At 41.2% G+C, this 9,234-nt stretch overlaps 1 non-coding gene across 1 annotated transcript; it reads left to right on the forward strand.

The window, feature by feature from the left end:
- The first annotated feature begins 2,117 nt into the window (after positions 1-2,117).
- On the forward strand, positions 2,118-2,189 carry Trnah-gug. Its single transcript has one exon. It is a non-coding gene; the product is annotated as a tRNA-His (tRNA).
- The last annotated feature ends 7,045 nt before the right edge of the window (positions 2,190-9,234 follow it).

Below are 9,234 nucleotides of genomic sequence, written 5' to 3' on the forward strand. Positions count from 1 at the left end.
AGTTTAGATAGATAAAGTTATGTTCGGCTGTTAAGTCAGGTTGGTTTAAATTATCTAAAGTTTGAGTATATTAAGCGAGGTTAGGTTAGATTAAGATAGGTTAGGTTAGGTTAGGTTAGGTTAGGTTAGGTTAAGATAGGTTAAATGAAGTTAGGTTAGGTTAGGTTAGGTTAGGTTAGGTTAGATTAAGATAGGTTAAATGAAGTTAGATTTGGTTAAGTTGGATTAATTTAGAATAAATTAGGTTTATCTTAAGGTGATATAAGCTGGTGTATCTGTTATTAATGTCAGGTGATCCTTACCTGTTATTAATGTCAGGTGATCCTTACCTGTTATTAATGTCAGGTGATCCTTACCTGTTATTAATGTCAGGTGATCCTTACCTGTTATTAATGTCAGGTGATCCTTACCTGTTATTAATGTCAGGTGATCCTTACCTGTTATTAATGTCAGGTGATCCTTACCTGTTATTAATGTCAGGTGATCCTTACCTGTTATTAATGTCAGGTGATCCTTACCTGTTATTAATGTCAGGTGATCCTTACCTGTTATTAATGTCAGGTGATCCTTACCTGTTATGTATTATGTCAGGTGATCCTTACCTGTTATTAATGTCAGTGATCCTTACCTGTTATTAATGTCAGGTGATCCTTACCTGTTATTAATGTCAGGTGATCCTTACCTGTTATTAATGTCAGGTGATCCTTACCTGTTATTAATGTCAGGTGATCCTTACCTGTTATTAATGTCAGGTGATCCTTACCTGTTATTAATGTCAGGTGATCCTTACCTGTTATTAATGTCAGGTGATCCTTACCTGTTATTAATGTCAGGTGATCCTTACCTGTTATTAATGTCAGGTGATCCTTACCTGTTATTAATGTCAGGTGATCCTTACCTGTTATTAATGTCAGGTGATCCTTACCTGTTATTAATGTCAGGTGATCCTTACCTGTTATTAATGTCAGGTGATCCTTAGTGATCCTTACCTGTTATTAATGTCAGGTGATCCTTACCTGTTATTAATGTCAGGTGATCCTTACCTGTTATGTGTCAATCCTTACCTGTTATTAATGTCAGGTGATCCTTACCTGTTATTAATGTCAGGTGATCCTTACCTGTTATTAATGTCAGGTGATCCTTACCTGTTATTAATGTCAGGTGATCCTTACCTGTTATTAATGTCAGGTGATCCTTACCTGTTATTAATGTCAGGTGATCCTTACCTGTTATTATTAATGTCAGGTGATCCTGTTATTGTCAGGTGATCCTTACCTGTTATTAATGTCAGGTGATCCTTACCTGTTATGATAATGTCGGTGATCCTTACCTGTTATAATGTCAGGTGATCCTTACCTGTTATTAATGTCAGGTGATCACCATTAATGTCAGGTGATCCTTACCTGTTATTAATGTCAGGTGATCCTTACCTGTTATTAATGTCAGGTGATCCTTACCTGTTATTAATGTCAGGTGATCCTTACCTGTTATTAATGTCAGGTGATCCTTACCTGTTATTAATGTCAGGTGATCCTTACCTGTTATTAATGTCAGGTGATCCTTACCTGTTATGTCAGGTGATCCTTACCTGTTATTAATGTCAGGTGATCCTTACCTGTTATTAATGTCAGGTGATCCTTACCTGTTATTAATGTCAGGTGATCCTTACCTGTTATTAATGTCAGGTGATCCTTACCTGTTATTAATGTCAGGTGATCCTTACCTGTTATTAATGTCAGGTGATCCTTACCTGTTATTAATGTCAGGTGATCCTTACCTGTTATTAATGTCAGGTGATCCTTACCTGTTATTAATGTCAGGTGATCCTTACCTGTTATTAATGTCAGGTGATCCTTACCTGTTATTAATGTCAGGTGATCCTTACCTGTTATTAATGTCAGGTGATCCTTACCTGTTATTAATGTCAGGTGATCCTTACCTGTCAAAACATGGATCAGGCAACTGTTGTATCATGCGTCATCGTCAGTGTGTCATTCTCTCTCAATATTGTAGTGTGGTTCTTGTTTTAGTTCATTAAGTATGTATATATGTATATATGTATGTATATATGTATGAATGTATATATGTATGTATTTTATATATGTATGTACTCGGTGGCCGTGATCGTATAGTGGTTAGTACATTGCGTTGTGGCCGCAATAACCCAGGTTCGAATCCTGGTCACGGCAAAGGGTGAATATTTTGAGGCGACGTTTGGTTTAATGGACAGTTTGCTCGCCTCTCAAACTAGTGGTCACTGACAAAATTAAACTATGGGCAAGTTTCTTTACGCCATTTGCTTATCTGTCCAGCAGGAATTGGGGACCTGGATGTTAAAGAGTTTGCAGATCAAGTTCCGGGGTAATGGTTAGCCAGTGCAGTTGGTGAGTTGTAAAGGGTCTTTTTGGGGTCATACAGCTCGTTATGTGTTATATTAAGGTGTAATTGTTGTGTTGGAGACAATTTCTACATCGTTCCGGCCAGACTTGAACATGAGACAGTATAAAATTTATGTATTTATGTAGTCAAGTAAGCCAATTAGTGTATATCTGAACAGGATATTTGGGTATTAGAATCTTTTCAATTTTTCTTCTTTTATTCGTCTATTTCAACGTTAATATTAAACATATATGTTTTTATAACCAAATTCCTATTCTATTTGTTTTATCAGGTATTTCCCATTGTCTCATTCTGTTGTGTTTTTCCTGTTTATTTATAGTTTTTTCCCCTGAGTTTGTTTATTGTCTTTTCGTTTTGCTTTTATCAGATTCGACCCTATCTTTTATTTACTCATTTCTTTGATATGCATATTTACAGGATCTTTCTTTCTTTCATAGGTCCTTCCAAATTTTAGGTTGAGTGAATCAGTAAAAATAAGATTTGTGTATGTAGATGAACAGTAGACAGCACCGACAGACAGACAGACACATCACATAGCGTCTGGGAGGTGAAAGTTATACGGGGGTGTGATGAGGTGTGGTACAACCATTAACGTTTGGGCTAACACCAGCGCCTACGTTCTGGCTCTCTCTGAAGGAAGACAGGCAGGGTTTGTGTTTGAACTGTACACGCTGTTATGTGATATGATTTGGTTGTTCAATGACTATTACTATTATTGTTGTTGTTATTGCACTGCTAACCAAGTGAAATAAACGTATTGACTGAGTAAACGGACACATGCATGTTGTAAAGCCTCACTAATGATACCGAATTATTGTGTTCAAATGTATTACTAATAAATTATCTCCGGAGTCTCATCTAATTGGCGGAGAAGACCAGCTAAGCATAGTGATTGACCTCTCATGAATTTCTGTCTTCGAAAGCGTTGAAAATGTTTTATACATTTTATATATATTAAACATGTGTTTTATTTTATCATAGGAAATATTCATTCAATATGTTTAATACTTTATATGATGTTATCGTCATCGTCGTAGGTTGTGTTAAGAGCCATGTAGTGTTTCCTTCACTGTTGGTGCTGCATTCGGACGCGTCTCATTAACCTTGTATGTCCTTTTGATCATGTGAGTCTGAAAACATATACTGTATATACGAGGTCTGACAATTAAGTTCGCGTAATATATGTATATATGTAGGTATATATATGCAGGTATATATATATAGTACTGTACAAGTTTTTTCCTGTGGTACAGTGGCCGGAACAGGAAAGTTGTTCTCTTAATGCTCAATACGTCAGTGGGTTACCGGGCGTCCCAAGGTCTCCTACTACAGGTCCAGTGGGGTGGGGTGGTGTGCCCTAGTTTTATGAAATATAACGATTCTAGAAGCCTTCATAATTGACAATGAGACATTTTCTGTGTTAGTTATATTTCCATGATATCTTTGATGGCAGATATTTGTGAAAGCAACGCCGTAAAATAATGGTTAACATCATGAGCAAAATTCATCCGCATCAAATACAGCCTCATGATACTTCTTTCGTTAATGGAAAGGAGAAAATCTTCCTTGAAATTACTCATTTAAACTTGTATAATTTTGTTAGAGTTAAAGCGTATTGACGTAGTGAATTCTGAAGGCCATTTCAAACAACCTCTGTCAAAAACTCGGAGGTAGTAGCATGCATAAGGTATCTCAACATGAAGGTTCTTGTCCCAGGACAGTCGAGATACACAGACAGAACATTAAAGCTTCTTCTGAACTGTGTAAGCTATATGTATCTTGTTCATGCAAAATATCACCAAATCCTCAAACGCATCTAACGGGGGATATTAACTGAGGTAGAATTCATTCCTCTTATTGTTAAAAACACCAGACTTTGAAGAGACAAGCGAGAGATAATTAATAATCTTTAATTCGTTTTTAATTCCAATATTTGTGTTACAGATACAATGTGGTTAGCACCCTCATCTGACTTAAATTCTGATTTGTCAGTTTGAAACTTTCCGAGCAACACATACTGGAAATTATGCTTATTAAACAATAGAGATGAATGCCGGGAGTCTCTCATCACAACTCTGCACAGGAACTAGGCAGGAGAGCAATCCGGTCCTGTCTGTGCGATTGAGCAGCCCTTTTCAGGAGCCACTCTGCTCACCCCACATGAGGAGAGGGATAGAAAAGGTGCCCTAAACATAGCATACTTAAAGAACCAACCTGACTGGGCAATTGCATGGAATATCAGGATCCTTCTTGATACTGTCACAAATGAGCATACTAAAAGTCAAACCACCCTTATGGCAAAATAGATGTTTAGGTATAACATCGACCTAGTAGCCATTAGTGAGACCTGGCTCCCAGACGAGGGTCGACTCACCGAACTGGGGTCCGGCTATACCTTCTGGAAGGGTAAGCCTGCTGCAGAGAGAAACGGCATTTATGGAGTTGGCCAATCCATCCTAAATAGGCTAACCGAAAGGCCTGTTGGGTCCAATGAGCGCCTCTTGAATATCCGAGTCCCACTGAATTACTTTCTTCATCCCTTCTTCATCAGTGCATACGCCCCAGCACTGGATGCAGAAGATGACATCAAGAAGGCCTTTTATGCTGACCTTGACAGAGTGCTAACCTCTATCCCCAGAGAAGATAAGGTTGTGTTCCTAGGTGACTTTAATGCCAGAGTTGACAGAGATGCTGACATTTGGCGGGGAACCATAGGGAAAAATAGAATACGAAAGTGTAATTCCAACGGCCTTCTCCTCCTCAGCAAGTGTGCTGCACACAACCTCACTATCACCAATACCTTGTTTAGGCAGGCCGACAAGTTCAAGGGTTCGTGGCAACACCCACTACCAAACATTGGCATCTCATTGACTACATCATTGTCAGGTAAAGAGATCACCGAGATGTCCTCATCACCCGAGCCATGCGTGGCATAGACCACTGTGACACAGATCATCAGCTCGTCAGAGCCAAGCTCTCACTTCACGTCACCCCACAAAACGGCGAAGGCAGCAAGCCTCCAGAAGAGGTATTAACACCAAGCGTCTGGAGGATCAAGGGGTAGAACATGTTTTCAGACAGCAGCTCGACGATGGGCTGAGAAACAACCCAACAGCAAACAACCAAAATCCGAGTGCCGAACGGGGTATTTTCGAAGCTGTCGTGACAAAAACCAGCAGCGAGACCCTCGGTCAGGTAAAAGGAAAACACCAGGATCAGTTTGATGAAAACGACCCGAAAGTCGAATTACTCGTCAATAGTATATGTACTGCTTTCACTGACTGACAGAACAACCCTCAGAGTAGGACCATAGATGATACCTTCCGCTAGAAGAAAGTGATGTACCAGTGCGAACCCCACAATCTAAAGAACAAATGGTGGAAAAATAAAGTGCGTGAAACGCAAAAATTTGCCGATCAACGCAAGATGCGGGAATTGTTCAATTTCACTAAAACAATATTTGGCTCAACTACTCAGTAACTCCCTAATTAAAGACGAAGGCATCCGTCAGCGCGGAAAAGAGCACCACCATTCACTGCTCAACCGAAACACCGATGTGGATGAACCGACTACCCAGCAGGTGCCTCAGCACCCAGAGCTATCTTTCATCCTGTGATGAGGCAACTCCTGCCACCAAGCACTTAAAAATAACAAATCCACAGAGCCTGATGGAATTCCAGACGAAGTGTATAAAGCAGGAGGACCTCTGCTTACCAGCCGTCTTCACTCTCTACTGGAGAATATTTATATTAACATTAGAGAATAATCAGACTGTGGCAACTAACGCAGGATCTCGCTGCTGTCCATAGCTGATAAGATTATTGCCTGAGTCCTCCAAAACAGACTTCTTCCTGAGGTGGAAAACTTCCCAGAATCTGAATGTGACCTTAGACCATCATGTGACACCATTGACAAGATCTTTGTTGCCAGCAAGATACAGGAAAACTGCAGAGAACAGCGTCGCGACTTGTACATGGCTTTCATCGACCATACAAACGCCTTCGACTCAGTCAACAAGGAAGCCCTCTGGTGGACCCTCAGCCATTTAAGCTGCCCACCAAAATTCATCTCCATTGTGAGGCAATTCCACGATGACATGAACGGCAGTGTCCTACACAATGGCACCCAGTCTGAGTTCTTCCCCATCCAAACGGGGGTAAAACAAGGATGTGTACTGGCACCAACTCTCTTTTTCATTTTCTTGGCTGCCTTCCTTACTCGTGTCAGTGCAAATTTAGCAGGTGAGGTGGACATCCTGTACCGGATGAAGGGTCCTTTCAACTTCCATTACTAAACTTCAGTATGCAAACGACCTCACCCTTGTTGCTCACACTGAACGCGACCTACAGGAGATCCTGAGCACCTACGCAGATGCGTATGCACACTTCGGCCTTGAGGTGATTGTAGGTAAGACTCAGATTCTCTTTCAGCCTTCCTCTGGTTCAGCCACACCTCCACTATCCATCCACCTTAACTATACTACCCTCTCTAATGTTACCCACTTTTAGTATCTCGGCTCCAAGCCTTTGGCAGACTCCGTACCCGTGTCTTCAGCTGTAGGGAGCTGAAATTATCTAAAAAGTTGCACGTATATCCAGCAGTGGTTCTCTCCACCCTGCTACATGGCAGCGAGACATGGGTCACATACAGGAGGCACTTCAAGGTACTTGAAAACTTTCACGAACGTAGTATACGATCCATCCTCCGAGTTCGCTGGGAAGACAAGAGAACAAATGCCAGTATCCTTGCTGACACTAACTGTAGGAGCATCGAGGCTACATTGGACTGGCTGTGTTACCCACATGGACGACAGTAGACTGCCAAAGCAGCTACTTTACAGTCACCTAACGAATAGTAAATGTAACGCTGGCGGGCAACTGAAAAGGTATGAGGATAGTCTTAAGACAATCCTGAAATAGTGCCAAATCGACCCTTTCACCTAGGAGACGATTATTCCACACCGTAACGCTTGGAGGAGCACCACACGAGAAGGTGTCGATACTTTCGAATTAGCCCGACTGCAAACCGAGGCAGACAAGCGCCAACGCCGGAAAAACGCTGCCGCCGCCCCTCCTGCACTAGATGTAGCCCCCCACATGTGCAACATCTGTGATCGACCCTGCCGGTCCCGTATCGGCCTCTCTAGTCACCTCAAAACTCACCAACGAAGGTGACATCCTTAATAACTCATATCATTGTCTTATAGCTGGATGATCGTCATACTTGATTCCGAGTGACAGCAAAGTAGTAGTAGTAGTGTGTGTGTGTGTGTGTGTGTGTAATAATAATAATAATAATAATAATAATAATAATTGACGGTTTATTGAAAAAGTTATGCAGCCCGAAGGCTGAAAATATACATTGGACATAAATGACTTATTACATACATTGGTGGTTTAACAAAAGCCTTCATTAGAGAAAGGTAAAGGAACATACAGTGAACATACAGATTATTGTAGGTGTTGAACAGCAAACACGTAGTGTAGTAACTCCCTCCCAGATGGTGTTGGGAGGGACCTCACGTGGTGTAGTAGTTCCCTCACAGATGGTGTTATGAGGGGCCTCACGTGGTGTAGTAATTCCCTCACAGATGGTGTTATGAGGGGCCTCACGTGGTGTAGTAATTCCCTCACAGATGGTGTTATGAGTGAGTGTGGTCCCAGGTCTTCCTATCGTAGACGGATTAACACATAGCTGGTTGTTGTTGGGTCTCACGGGCCGTGTGTGTGTGTGTGTGCTCCACTACCACCGACCTACATCCCCCCTGACATACTACACAAATCCCTCCAGATATTCCCCAAAATATCACCCGATCCACAAGTCATCCCTAATCCCTTAAAAGACACCTTTCATTCCCCCATATAACCTCCAATCCCCGAAGTGAATATCCCCCTCCCCCCCCAGTCTATCTCCGGACAAGACTGGTGTTGAGGAGTAGGTCCGGCGCACACAATTTCCTCGTGTTAATATCCGCACTTTTAACTGTATCAATGGTACGCTACTGTCCGACCTACCTGCCTGTGTGACGAGTGTGGTATAGGTTAAGAAAGGTGTAGTGGTGTGTGTGTGTGTGGGTTAGCATAGGTGAGGTGAGGTTATATATGTATGTATGTCATATAGATCCACAATTTGAAACGTGGATAAGATAATCACACAGTAAAAGGGGAAATAACATCTTCAGTTGCCTCTGAAGATGTCTTGAATAAGGACCAATTCTAAGGTGCTCCATTGTTTCCCCCTTTCCTGTATGATTTTATATAGATGTATGTATGTATGTATGTATGTATGTATGTATGTATGTATGTATGTATGTCCAGTACTTTCTTTCCCCTGCCACTCATAACCATGACTGCTCGTTTGCCCTCCACCACTAATAAATCCCCGGCCATGACTTTGACGCGAGGGACGCTTAACTGCTTCAAGTGCTCCTGGTAACTTAAAATCCCATGCAATATCAGAGTAGAAAGAGGCGTGTAAGTGTTCGTTGGTGTTAATGAAAAAAGACAATATGGGGCAGTGAAGGCAGCAGGTGGTGTTGTGATGACGTTCTTGTTCTTTCATATTTTTTTTTCTACTAACATCTCATTGACTCATTGAAAGTTAATAGCTCCCCTCCCCCCCCCCCCAAAATAGATATAATTCCAGAAACATAATAAACTTTGGATATATTTTTTATCTTAATTATTATATACTTTTACTCGTGGTGTGTTAATATGTGAGTCTCAAAACTGTGACCAAAACAATCACTCTCCGCCTCTCCCATCATAAATGAATTGTGTCTTCTGAATCTAATTTGTCTAGTGTCTTAGAAGTTTTCTGTAAGTTCTTCCTTAA

Source organism: Homarus americanus, unplaced genomic scaffold, assembly GCF_018991925.1.
Source record: "Homarus americanus isolate GMGI-L3 unplaced genomic scaffold, GMGI_Hamer_2.0 scaffold34921, whole genome shotgun sequence".
NCBI classification, from domain to species: Eukaryota; Metazoa; Arthropoda; class Malacostraca; order Decapoda; family Nephropidae; genus Homarus; species Homarus americanus.